This window comes from Micropterus salmoides, unplaced genomic scaffold (genome assembly GCF_014851395.1).
Source record: "Micropterus salmoides isolate LMB-PRFRI ecotype aquatic unplaced genomic scaffold, ASM1485139v1 Ms_hic_scaffold_11, whole genome shotgun sequence".
Lineage (NCBI taxonomy): Eukaryota > Metazoa > Chordata > Actinopteri > Centrarchiformes > Centrarchidae > Micropterus > Micropterus salmoides.
The window spans coordinates 35,404,553-35,418,882 of NW_024040152.1; the positions used below are offsets into that span (position 1 = coordinate 35,404,553).

Sequence of the window (14,330 nt, forward strand, 5' to 3'; positions counted from 1 at the left end):
CTTCTCCCGCCATCGCTGCTAGCTCACCAAGCCAACACAACACGTTAGCAGACAGGATTAGCAACACTGTACGCTGACCCGGCTGGTTGTCTGATTAATATTACAAACTTAACTCGCTAAATAAAGTAACCGTTTATTCCCAGAGTCCTGTTCATTCAGAGTCTCACAGTGACGCGTCTGACCGTCCGTAATCACCTCCACCTGCTACACGACTGGCGCAACTGCTCGAGTGCAATACCACCTCTGGCCACACAGGCTGCTGTTACCAGGCGTTAAAATCCAGGGGGGCGCTGTTTCACCAATTTACAGAAACAGTGAAAATTGGAGAAAACACGGACGTGACCGTGGGATGGGTGACCAGACGTCCCCGTTTTCCGGGGACAGTCCCCGGGTTTAATGAGCTGTCCCGGAAATGTCCCCGTATTTAACTGTGTGCTGTAGACTGTATAAGGTGTTAACAGACCTGAAATCAGATTTTTCGTGGCCAGAAAGACTGGACAGCAGAGCAGACAGGTGTCGTGGCGAAAAGTGATCGCCCGCCGAAAACTAATTGCCGTCCGCGGGAGCGCGCGCAGCATGTAACGTTCCCGCCCTGTATCTTTAGGTCTGCAGCTGCTTTTATGTGTCTAAATAAACATCACTTTATGTCCCTGGTAACAGCAAATGTTTGTCTTTGTGAAACTTTAACGGTTCATTTAACAGAATAATCACAAATGTGGATAATCAAAAAAAAGTCTGACATGTACGTGATTTTAGGCAACAATAGAAGCCTGTTGTTGCAGATGGATTATGTGTTTGGTATAAGGTGACCACATTTCTGAAATGAAAACCGGGGACCTTTTTGGTTTGGTATGTCATTAAAAAATATTATGTTATTGTAAATTAAAAAAGGGGGGTACAATTTTGGTTTTACAATCTGTCAAATATAACTTCTGGATGAAATCAAGTCACTTTCAGTCAATATGTAGAAGCTGCAATCATTTTCTGGTAAGTCGAATACTGCATTACATGGGTTGTGTTGGCCATTTACATTTACATTCAATTCAATTCAATTCAATTTTATTTATATAGCGCCAAATCACAACAACAGTTATCTCACAGCGTTTTTCATAAAAGAGCAGGTCTAGACCGAACTCTGTGATGCTATTATCTAATTTATTCATTTAGCTGACGCTTTTATCCAAAGCAACTTACAGCTACTATACATGTCAGAGGTGACACGCCTCTGGAGCAACGAGGGGTTAAGTGCTCCAGAGTCTTGCTCAGGGACACAATGGCGGATGGGCCACAGTGGGGGATTGAACCCGGGTCTCTCACACTAAAGGCATGTGTCTTATCCATTGCGCCATCACCACCCGATTTAAAGTATTCCAACAGGTAAAAGGACTGGATTGGTTGGTACACAGCAAGTTCAATAATGTAGGGTCATAAGGATAATTGCAAAAGAGATCATGTCTTTATTTTATATATCATTAAGTCATGTTAGTTATAGGCTTCATCCCTTTTTCCAAATATAAACTAGGATATTAGACATAAGCCCACCAAACACATAATCCATCTGCAACAACAGGCTTCTGTTATTACCAATAATTACTTAAATGTCCAGCCTGGTTATGCTATAAACTGCAAACAGGTATCTGGCCCACAATTGTGATTATTTGCATGTTATGTCTGTTTGATCCAGCTAAAGCTGGACATGCAGCTCCAGACGGGCCACCAAAACCAGGGACCCGGAAAACGCGGACGTCTGGTCACCCTATGTCTGATATCCTTATTTATATTTGGAAAACAGACTAGCCTAATTAACACGACTTACTGCTCAGTTATATATAAAATAAAGACATGATCTCTTTTGCAATTATCCTTATGACTCCACATTTGTTTACTTGCTGTGTACAAACCAATCCAGTCCTTTTTACCTGTTGAAATACCTTTTAATGGCCAAAACCAATGGCCATTTTTCTACTTGCCAGAAAGTGATTGCAGCCTCTACTTATTCACTGAAAGGTAGTTTCTGCCTCAAAATAACTTGATTACATTCAGAAGAGTTATATTTGACAGATTAAAAACCGAAATTGTCTCCTGTTTTAATCATCACATTTTTAATGACATACTGAAGACCAAACAAAAAATGTCCCCGGTTTCTATTTCAGAAATCTGGTCACCTTAGTGTGGGAGCTGACCAAAGTGTTTGACATCATATCAAACAAAGACGGCCAGAAGTCTGTGGACATTTGACTTGTCCAGGTGTATTTTTACCTCTGTGAAACAAATCTCTCCAACATGAGAAGAAGTGAAAGTCTGAAGTCGTTCTTTTGCTGCCTAAAATAGTTTCACCTCAATGACCATTGACTGATGTTGATGATGATGTTGATGATCCGTAATGCTGTGACTACCTGATTAATAAATCGGAAAACAAGCAGTAACTACAGGCATCAGATAAACAAGAACAATGTGGGTTTTGAAATTGGAGGAGTTAAAGTAAAGCCCCCTAAACAGAAAATACTCAAGTGCAAGTAGCTCAACATTTGACTTAAGTACTATTACCCCTAAGTGGAGGCACAAAGACGACGCATATATCGGAGCGTCATCTCTCGTCCACAGTCCAGAGATTTATATTAGACTTATCTCATGGTCCCATGTTTAGAAGACTTATTTAGGATAATGTAGAGCTCCCTTGTTTTAATCAAAGTAAGACATAAATGAGAATATATGTGGGGGCACAAGGCGTTGATCTCAGCGATGCCAACATGTGGAGCCTCACGTGGTCTTAGAGTCATTTCTGTTTTGGGTTCTGTTTTATTGCAAAATTAGGATGAGATTTAAAGTACATGAAAATAAAAAGAGACATTTACAGAGAGAGTCATTCCTCTGAGCCAAAACTGTCCAATCCCGGTCCAGTGGGGGTCAGAGGACGGGGGTCTCCAGGCTTCTCAGCCACAGTTCCAGGGCGTACTTGGTCCCGGTGCTGACCCGCTCCACGTCCGGGCCGCTGACCGGCGCCCGGCTGACCAGCACCGTCAGAGGCAGGGTGGAGTCAGTCAGGGCTCCCTCTGTGGAAACCTGCGACACACTGGAAACACAGCGGGAGGTCAAAGGTCACGCTGGTCAGGAGGAAGTTAGTTGGACTAAATCAGTATCAAATAGGGCTGCACGATTTGAAGATTATTATTATATAATGAAACAAATGATACTATCAGTCTAACGTGCTTAATTATCAAGGAATGCACGAAATACTGACATTTTGAAATGTGTTTTTCTCAACTTGAAGAAAGTTAAAACAATAAACAGTATTTATAACAATAACAAGTCAAACAGAACAAGAGGAGCAAGTTTCTCTACAGCTACTGCTCAAAACACATTTTTCTCACTGCACGTAGGCTTTTCTGTTTTAGGGGCTGAAGGTAACGAGCAGACTGCAGCGCTCACACAGAAGAGAGCGTCACACACACTTTTTAATAAATCACACACTTTTTGCGGTTATGTAATCACTCATGACATCGTGCAGCCCTAGTATCAAACCGGAATATATGTTGGGGCCTGTGTGGTTATACTGTCCTGAATATTTTGGGTTTGTTTTCATGACAACAAAAAGTAGAAGAACAGAAACATTCCAGTTACAAGTGGCCGGGTCAGAACAGCAGCACTGTTCCTGCTGGTTTTCCTCCATAAATAACATCCAATGGTTGCTCTTTAAAGATTTCATTTCTAAAATTCCCCAAATAATGTTTGACAAGAACAACAAATCTGTGAGTAAGTTCAAAAACGTATTTATTCTAAAGTGAACCCAGAGGACAGCTGAAGTCAGAGGTGTGTCCAAGTCATTGTTTTACAAAGTCCTAAACAAGTTATAATTTGCTCTCCACCAAACTGAATAGCATTTTATATCATAACAAGATTTAAAATGGGAAATATACTTTAGTGAACTGCGTTAGCCGGTACAGAAAAAAGGCAGTGGCGCAGTTTGTCATCCAGTCGGTTCAAGTCAAAAGGCTCAAGTCCAAGTTAAGACACGATTCATTGGTGTTGAAGTTAAAGTCGGGTCTAAAGTCATCATATTTGTGACTGGAGTCCACTCCTCTGCCTGAAGTTTAATCTTTCTTACTGGTGGCACAAGACATTCTATTGAATGTTGGATCTTTAACTGTGGAGCTGTTTTATTTATTATTTATTAGTATTATTTATCCACAGACTGCTGTTAATAAGAACATAAGTTTCTGTCCCTGAAATACATTCTGCATTAAAGAGGAACTGAAACCAGTCCAGAGGCATCTGTAGTTACATCCAGACGTCTAAATTCACTGAAATCAGTTTAGTGTCAGGCCAAACATTTAAACCCATCACACGAGACAACAGCATTTATCAAACATCTCAAAATAAATTACAACAAGTCTTTTTTTAAAGAAATTATTATTGATTTTTATTCAATTATTAATTATTTTTCCTGCATTTAGCTGCAAAATTAGAGCATTTAAGTTGTTCCCTTTTAACAGGCGCACCTAAGAACACAACTCGTCACCTTAAACACATTAACTGAGACCAACATTAGTGAACCTGACACCAGATCTGAAAGGTAAAAGAAATGAACTGGAGGTCCGACGTATCTAAAGACCCCCTGACTAAATAAACAATTTATGATAATAATTTATTGATATTGAAACAAACATATTGTCTGTATCAGTTATTTCCTGTCCAGGATCGAGTTCCAGGTTTTAAAACACTGGCTCACTGACGCCCACAGCTGTAATCCACATGCTGTACTACCTGTACTGTTCATGCCACACACTGACCGTATGTATATTGTGTGCTTGTTCCAGCTGCCATCACTTCCGTTCCCTGCTCATGTTTGTGATCTGCTGCTACTAGCCTTTGTGTTAGCTGTTTAGCTAGTCTCTGTAACCCTGTTGCAGCAGTATTACCTTACTGAGCGTTTGTTGAGTAGCACACTTGAGTTAGTTGTGTTTTGCCGTGTTTCTGCAGAGTTGGGTTAGGTTGTAGAGTAAATACCGATACCCACTCTACACGTTCAGGATATTTTCTTTGTTTAGTCCATTAAGCCTCGTTCACTCTACGCGATTTTAAGCCCGATTTGCCGCTCGGTGAGCTCGGCGACCGTCAGGCTGTGATCGGGAGTAAATCAGCGATTGATCGCCAGTCGTTATGTGTGAACTACTCAACGACGCATCAAAACGGCTCCCTGTCTGACACATCGCCGACTTCTGCCAGACATTTAGCACGCCAAATATCTGGAGGAGGCTTTTGTTGTTTAAACCTGGTAAAAAGTCTTGTGTGAATAAATAACTTTTCCACCATACCAAACACATCTGGTTTATGCGTACGCCCCCTTTCCCCCAGGGAGCTGGGCTGTAACATCTTAGTTAATTTTTACTTTCTCTTTTTATCTGTACTCCTGTCAGTCCTTGCTGAATTTGCTCTCTCGGGATCAATCATTATCGAGATACCTGATGCTGCTCGGCAGGTCGTCCAGACAAACCTCGGCGTCCTCTCTGTCCACGGAGGACACGACGGCTCCGACCAGCCGGCTGTCGGCCCACAGACAGGCACTGACCTCGGCAGGAGACGGGCTCAGACAGGCCTGCAGGGTGGAGACATGAAGACATCCTACAGTCACATTCTCTGCTGGAGACACAGAGACGGTCACGTCCGCATCACCTGTAGTACCTGTAGCTGCAGGTGAGAGAGGCAGGAGTGCAGCAGCATGTAGATGACTATGTGATGTCTCTGGGAAGTCCTCTGGACAGCATGGGAGGATACACTGACTGACAGAGAGATCATTCACCATTAATGCGTTCGTTACACGGCTGTGACTCAGTGGCCCAGAGGTTAAAAACAGACACATTAAACCTCTGTGGACTGATTCACTCCACCCAAACAGAAAGAAACAGGTGTTATTGTGGAACACAGAGACAAAACCTTTGATTTAAAGAAACAGAACATGTCGAGAATGTTTCTGCCCGGTGAAGCTAGACAACAGTTTGCTTTAATGAATCTGGTTTGAGTGTTTGGTCTCCGTCTGTCTCACCTCCCAGAGTCCCAGTATTTTTGGAGAAACTTCCTCAGGTTTCAGTTTCAGGCCGGTTTCCTCCTCTAACTCCCTGAGGCCGGCATCCAGCAGCTACACACACACAATAAAAAGGATTACTCTGGCGTGACCGGCTCTTTGTGTTCAGTCAAGAAGAAACACTGCGCAGGAGTCACGTAAAATTATTTTCAGAAACAGAAAATGATTTACCGTCTCATCTGGCTCAACATGGCCACCTAGAAAAGAACAAAGCCACGAAACATGAGCCTTTAAAATACTCAGGTGTGTGTAAACTAAGACGTGTGTTTAAGGGCCATACCTTTCAAACCTCCAGTTTACTCTGGGATTCTCCCGTAATTTAACATTCTCTCCGACTGTCCTCCCATTGAAATATTTGCCCTTAAATCTCCCATATTCTTAACCTTAAAACCGCAGTTGCTTTTTCTATGACTGCACCAAGTGGGAACCTCCTTTTTCCTGATTTGCAAAGGCAAATGCCGCAAGATCAGTTATTGTTCTAAGCTCACGGAAATCTCACGCACTCTACAAGTAGCATGTATCCGACAAGTGCTGAATTTATACGCCCATTTATATATTGCTTATATAATGTTCAAACCAGGTATCGCATTCTGACCGCCAGATTGTAGTCACTTACTTAATGTTGGACTTAGTAGACCCAATCCTTGCTGCACTGATATTTTATAGCAACTGGTTCCTAGCAGTAACTTTAGGATTCAGTGTGTAACAGGGTTTCTGCAGGTTTCACCTGATCATATTTAACCTTTTAAGACCACTATGAATGAAATTTAAGACTTATTAAAACATTAAAACATGCATTCACAGGGCGGTATAATGTAAAAGAAATTAAGATGGTATTTTTGTGTTGGGGTTTTGGGGGCAGATCATTTTGGAACAATGTTATTACCACATCTGTGAATAATAAGTAGGAAAATCTAGAGCAGATTTTGGATTAACTACACCCCAAAAGCTAAACTTGCTAAAGAAGTCTTATGGGTTTGAATCATAACCATTAGATCTGGGAAAATTCATGAGGTTAGATTTGATTTTTACATTCATGGCGCAGCAGCAAGCAGTTTTGAGCCTCACCACCTTATAAAGGAAGGAAAACACTGTTAAAATGACCTCAGAATCATTACAGATTATTCATGTTTGCCTTTTGTGTCTTAACTTACTGCTTTAAGTAGAAAAGCAACATGAGAACCACCTCCCTTCTGGATAATTACAAGTATTTCATTTGTGCGTCAATATCCAAAAGAATAATCTCATTAGCTTAAAAGGACTAGTTTGCATCTCTAATCTGCTTTAACGTTACTAACCTCAGCTCTTCTGCGGTCACCGCCCTCCTTTCTTTATACTATCAAGATGTACAGTACAGGACAGAGCTGTAACCTGACAACTTAACGCTGATCTTATCCTCCGCTAACTTTCACCGTCACTTTCTGCCGCTCTCTCTGACCAACACTCCCTCATCTCCTTTCAGACAGCGTGACAAAGCGTAAGGATTTTACACTAAAGGTTCCCTTCAGCGTCCGTATGAAACGCCACCTGTTTCCTACGTTGCAGCAACACAAGGGTTAGCCAGTCGACATGCGCACATTCAGTGACTTGCTTGGTTTAGGTACTAACATTTCTGATGTTAGTCTGATGGAGTCTGTTGTGGTAAGGGTAGGGGACTTCAGGGGGCGGTCAACACCTTTATCACGAACGTAGCTAGCTAGCTAGCTGGCACTTCCGGTCTGTACGGGACGCTCCAGAGCGTCTCACACAGACGCTAAAGGGTAACTACGCTTTGTCACTCTTTCTCAAGTCGTCGGTATATGACGCCCTGAGATGAGAACAGGCTGCTCTGTCACTTGTCTTTTGAAGAATGAGTTGAGGGAGACAGCCGTGAGTGTTACCGTGCTGAACATCATTAATGATCGTGTTTCTTAAGGTTGCACTTCCCCAGAGCTGAATCTGTCATACAATCCGACAAAGACAATAACACAACGGCTGCATGTTGGTCTTTGTAGTCGTGACACAGCGAATTATATTTGGACTAGCGAAAGAAAGAACTACAACACCACGGGGTGCGGGAGCACTTCAATGAGCATTAGAGGCGTTACGTGGACGCTGGAAAATTGAGACCTGTTTAAAAGTTTTTAAGGCCTAGAACACAAACTTCAGTGACAAACTTCAGACTTTTTAAGGCCTTCAGTTTTGATGTTGAATACCCCGTGATCACCCTGTCTAAATGTAAGGGGGTATGTGGACAGTGGTAGGGGTGGTGCCAGTGTTGACAGGTATGTTAGAGGCTACTGCAGTTCTGTAGTAGTGCATACAAAATTAATATGAATTTAAAACAGAAAGGTCCAAATCTGAGCAGCAGAGGTGGAGATATCCTGCATCCTACCCTTCCCACAATGCACCTGCCCTCTCTAACAGACCTGGAGGGACCCAGACGTTGGGAAATATACGAAGCTCCTTCGACCGTCGTGTCAACAACACTCTCTGATTGGCTGTCTGCAGGAGTATAGCCACGCCCACATCTATTCCACGCTGCTGAACGTCCAGTGGGATCGCAGCTGCCTCCGTGGCTGACAGGTGTTTGATGGGACAGAAGGCGGGCCTCTAGGAGAGAAAAGGATAGCAGGGTTGTTTCAAAAATGGAGGGATGAATATTAAAGCACAATTCTGGTGATGTTCTACATTTTTCTTCATCAAATCTCATGTTCAGACTCCAACCAGCAGCGAAAGTATCCGCTAACAGGTCCTGTGTCTCACAGCCTCTTCTTCCTCTGAGCCATACAGAGCCTCAGTCCATCCTTCCCGCCCCAAAGGACCTCAATTCAGAAACAATATGAACAGCAGCGGGACAACTAATGTTTTGATCCAGTTTCACCTGTGTCCTGAACAGGGCTGAAACAATTCATCAATTAATTCGATTGCCAAACAGCAGCGACATAAATTCTTAGCATCAACGCTTCGTTTAATCCATTTAACTATTTAGCGCAGACATTTATTAGTGTCGCACATCGCGCTTACCAGTGCTTAATATGTGCCGGAGCTAGCCGGAGCCCCGCTGCTGAGTTTTAAGCCTTTTGCACTCCAGCACCTATAAAGTGCTTCTACACATATAAAGTCCAAGATTTCATCCAGACCAATAGGGTAGCTAATAATGGTTTCTGATCGCCCTTTAAAACAATGCGCAGATACGCTGTGCATTTTGAATATTTAAATTGATCGTAAATTATTAATTAATTCTTTTTGGCGGATGACGCATTTCACACGCTCTGGCACCTAATAACTTACAAATTAAGCACTGGCACTTACACTGTGATCAAGTGAACACGACGTGATTATGATGGCGCAAAGTGAAGGAAGAGAGAAAATAGCGAAGCACAAAGAAGAAAGTGTCCAAAGTATGGGATTATTTTAAGATAAAAGAAAACAACTCTGTAATGTTACAGCCCGTCCACCGTAAAACAAAACTGATGTTGCCTACAGCAACAGCACCTGAACAGAAAGCACCCAGGCTATCATCAAGTCCACCGAGCGGAACAAGGTAACAGTAACACCAACTTCAGCATTAAACTTCTTAAATGATGAATCGATGAAATAATCTGCAGATTACTCCATTACTAAAATGATCATTAGCTGCAGCTCTAGTTGCTGGTATGTTTACATATTAGTAGAAAACACACATGAATGACAGAGTTACATTAGCTACAGTTACGTTAGCAGCAGTCACGTTAACTACAGTAACCTTAGCTACAGTCACGTTAGCTACAGTCACGTTAGCTACAGTAACCTTAGCTACAGTCACGTTAGCTACAGTCACGTTAACTACAGTAACCTTAGCTACGGTCACGTTAGCTACAGTCACGTTAGCTACAGTAACCTTAGCTACAGTCACGTTAGCTACAGTTACGTTAGCTACAGTCACGTTAGCTACAGTCACGTTAGCTACAGTAACCTTAGCTACAGTCACGTTAGCTACAGTCACGTTAGCTACAGTAACCTTAGCTACAGTCACGTTAGCTACAGTCACGTTAGCTACAGTTACGTTAGCTACAGTCACGTTAGCTACAGTCACGTTAGCTACTGTCATGTTAGCTTAAGATACATTAGCTTCAGTCACGTTAGCTACAGTCACGTTAGCTACAGTCATGTTAGCTTAAGATACATTAGCTTCAGTCACGTTAGCTACAGTCACGTTAGCTACAGTCACGTTAGCTACAGTCATGTTAGCTTAAGATACATTAGCTTCAGTCACGTTAGCTACAGTCACGTTAGCTACAGTCATGTTAGCTTAAGATACATTAGCTTCAGTCATTGACAGAAACAGTTATGACGTCACATTCGGGGCTTTTGGATTTGTGGTTTTTGAAATTAAGTATTTTCACAGTCTTATTCTTAAACAGTTTTATACAAACAGCGACTTTCTTGACTTAAGTTATATTTTAAACTGATAGTGAGCATGTGTGTAATTCAGGACACAATTCAAACAGGATAAAAACATTAGTCGTTGTTGGCTACTGTATGTATTTTTTCTGCAATATGATCCCATAGTGGTCCACAGGAAGAGGAGGTGCTTAGGTCGCTATAGAGCTCCACTGCTGTCCTAATGGTACGTTCCATTTGACACAGGAAGTCGGAATTTCCTACAACTTTCAACTGGAACGAAGTTGGATCTCCGATTCGGAAAGTCGAGACAACCGCACTACCCCGACTTCGGGATCCAAGATGGCTGTCGGAGTATCAACAGTTAGTGAAAGTTATAGTTTATAGTGTTTATTAGCACGTCTGTGTACTTGTGACTCATAGAAATGTTCGTACACAAAGTGCTGTCCAGCAGCTGTCTGTGGACGTGTTGCTACAGTATTTAGTAAATACCACACAATGCATTTTTTTAATCAACCGGCGTATCAATAGCTAACCTGGCTAGTTGTAAACAAACAGCTGGTCAGGTTTTCCGACTTGTTAACTGGAACGCCGAAACTCGGTTGTGACATCATTCCCAGCTTCGACCTCCGACTTCCGAGGTAAATGGACCGCAGCATAAAACTGGGTCACATGATCCATCATCACTATAAACACACACTGTAGCTGCTAAGCTGCACAGACACCGTCCTGCTGCCCCAAATCCTCACTAGAGCACCACATGTGGATTAATCCGCCACTGAAAGTAGTCCCCAACAGATGCACTATTTCCTCATGTTTGTCTGATAGAAGCTGCAGAGACAGGAAGTCAGGAAGTGTTGGTTTGGGTCTGCACATGAGACTTTTCTTGATAATAACAAACATAGAATATTTTCAGCCTTACACTTTGAAGACAGAGGGATAAATATTAAAAACAGAAGCTAAATGTTTTGTGACCTTCAGAGGAATCCCTCGTCCTTTGTCTCCTCTGTAAAGGATGAACTGGTTTTTCTCCAGAGAGCAGTTCACCTCCACCTCGTCCTCACCGCCGTCACTGAAGTGAGCCGTTATACTCTGACAACAGAAGAAGAAGTATGAGGAAAGACAAACCAGGTATAACTTCCTGAGATAATGTAATGAAAAGCAGTAAAAGTGTTTGGTTGTGTGTGCCGTTAGCTGGTTAAAGGAACAATCCAACATTTTGGGGAATGTTTGTAAATGTAACCTTTAAATAATCTGGATCCGTCTGCACTGACCTGAACAAACTGAGCTCGCTGTGGAGCTGCTCGCTCCTTACAAACATAAACCAGGATCCTCCTCACTTTGTCCATGATGCTTCTCCACCTCAGCTGGAAGACAACAACAAGCAGCAGCTCTGTTAATGTTTCTGTGGTCCGAACAGGTCACTGCATTTTTCATACAGCCTATGGATCATTCTCGTTGATCTCTGGGGAGGACAGCAGGACCAGAGAAGATCTGGCAGTGTGCCAGACACTGACTGGACCGCCAGCTAAAAACACTCCTTTTAATACTTTTGTAATCAGCTCCAAACACTAGCAGCTTTCACGCCGCCTTATTCTGTGTATATTGTTTTTGTTTCTGTTTATAGTGTGTATATATATTGTTCTCTAGACTGTAGCCTGTGTCTGATCTTATTTTATAATTGTATTATTGTATGAGTAAGCACATCATGAGCAATGTACAATCCTAAGTCAAATTCCTCATATGTGCACACATACAAGGCAAATACAGCTGATTCTGATTATTTCACAGGGGTATTGCGCCGATCTGCCGGCTCACTGCACTTTATGAAACGTATGAGGCAGATTTTATTCACCTCTCAGCAGGAAAAGTTGATGACAGACGATCTGTTTGTGAAAAGCCACAGCCGACACGCCGTAAAGCCGGACCGCTATGTGAAAGCACACATGGTTGCAGGATTAAGGCCTTTTCACACGGGATAAAGCTGCAAACTGTTGTTCAGTGTGAAGACGCAAATGCGACATAAACGCAGATATTCTTTCTGCACTGATCTCTGCATGAAAGCGGCTACACTCCCACGCTCCCCTCCAGACTCCTGTCGCCTAACGTCCACCCCCTTACAAATCAACGCCAATCAAACATAAGTAACAGGAAAAGAACAACCAGTGAACGCCCCTAACACGCCCAATAATTTAGATCCCTTGGTACATCGGGGATCAATTTAAGTGCGACTCACAACCAGCAAGCACGCCGGTCTGCTGCTGTCAAATTTATAAGCAGAGTACATTTACCCGCCAATGCGGCAGGTAGCTTTCTAACATTTGGCCGCCAAACGGAAAATCCACCCGCATTTGGCGGATGGGTGTTTCTGCACATTAGTGTCTTTGTCGGTTCTGTGCATAAAGTAATTATTTTTTATGTTTTACATAGATATGTACATATTCACCCTCAGTTTCTTTGTAAATGATCAGTAAGCCTGTGAGTACACGTGGCCCATGTTAAAATGTTAGGCCCTAAAAAAGTACTTAAAATTACTTTTTTATTTTTTTACAAAAACTACAAATTGAACTATTTTTGTTTGAAAGAGCCTGGCGAAACATCTTTTATAAACATTTTGCTGTGTTGGTAAAATTACTTATGATTGCTGATCAAGCTGTAGATTTCTCTGTTCACACTCTTTAAACTTTATATTTTTCATTTATACTTACAAACTCTTTATCTATCTACCTTTTATTACTATTTCTATTCCTTATGCCTTGACAGTGTGAATTTGTGACAAAGAATTTCCCCTCGTGGATCAATAAAGTATTTCTGACGTACTTCGTGTAGACTGTGCCCCGCCCACCATAGAAATCTCAGACCAATCAAAACTAGTTTTACATGTCAACTAGTGTAGTAGCAACAATTCAAGATCAGTATTTGTGATTAGCTGTAATTTTACAGTGCTACAAAGCTCCAACCTTGTTTGGCCCACTTTATCCGACTTCCCCACCAGAAGCTTTTAACTAGCTTTGTCTGAGACTGACAGGGTCAGCGGGCCACATGTTGGACATCGGACTGAAACTGAACTGTCAACAAACACCAACAGTTAGCTGTTAGCTAACATTTAACGCCGCTAGAAGCTTCTGCATTGGGCTAAAATACAGCGACTTGTTTACTTTAACCTCTGCAGGTGTTACTGTCCACATGTCGGCGAATACTGACTAAAAGAAACCGAGCAGAAAGAGGAGAAACCTGCGTGCAGAGAGGAGGAGACACCAGCTAACGTCCGTCCGCGCATTTCAGCACCATTCTGCATCCGGTTGCGCACTTCAAAATAAAAGCCAGCAGCTTTCATGCCGAAATAATCGGTGTGAAAATCACCTTCAAAATAAGACGTCAGGAAGAAGATGTTTTACGCAAAGGAGTCAAACAGACTCCTTTCTCAACTTTCCTCATATCATAATGAAACTTTACAAGCTAAAGTAAACAAATTTACAAATTAGTTATTACATCATTAAATATGCGCTGGGACTGAAGGTTTGCATTCTGCACTTTGGACAATTTGGATCCAGACGTTTTTATGTTAAACAACAATCCAAATCTATGTGTCTAAAATCAATTAATTTAGCATTTGTTTAAACGCAAATCTAATATTGAATTATACGTTGTGATGTGTTTGTGTCACTGAAATAAAAGAATGAGACAAATGCAAGTAGGCTAATGTTATAAAATAAATAAAACAAGAAGTAATATTCTCAGCAGAATTCTGCATCTATTTGCGGTCTTCAAAATAAAAGCCAGCAGCTTTCATGCCGAAATAATCTGTGTGAAAATCTCAAAATAAGACGTCAGGAAGAAGATGTTTTACGCAAAGCGAGAATTCCAGTCAAACAGGCTCCTT

General features: G+C 41.9%; 1 pseudogene; it reads right to left on the bottom strand.

The window, feature by feature from the left end:
• Window positions 1-2,467: 2,467 nt before the first annotated feature.
• Window positions 2,468-13,659, bottom strand: LOC119898200 (annotated as a pseudogene).
• Window positions 13,660-14,330: the final 671 nt, after the last annotated feature.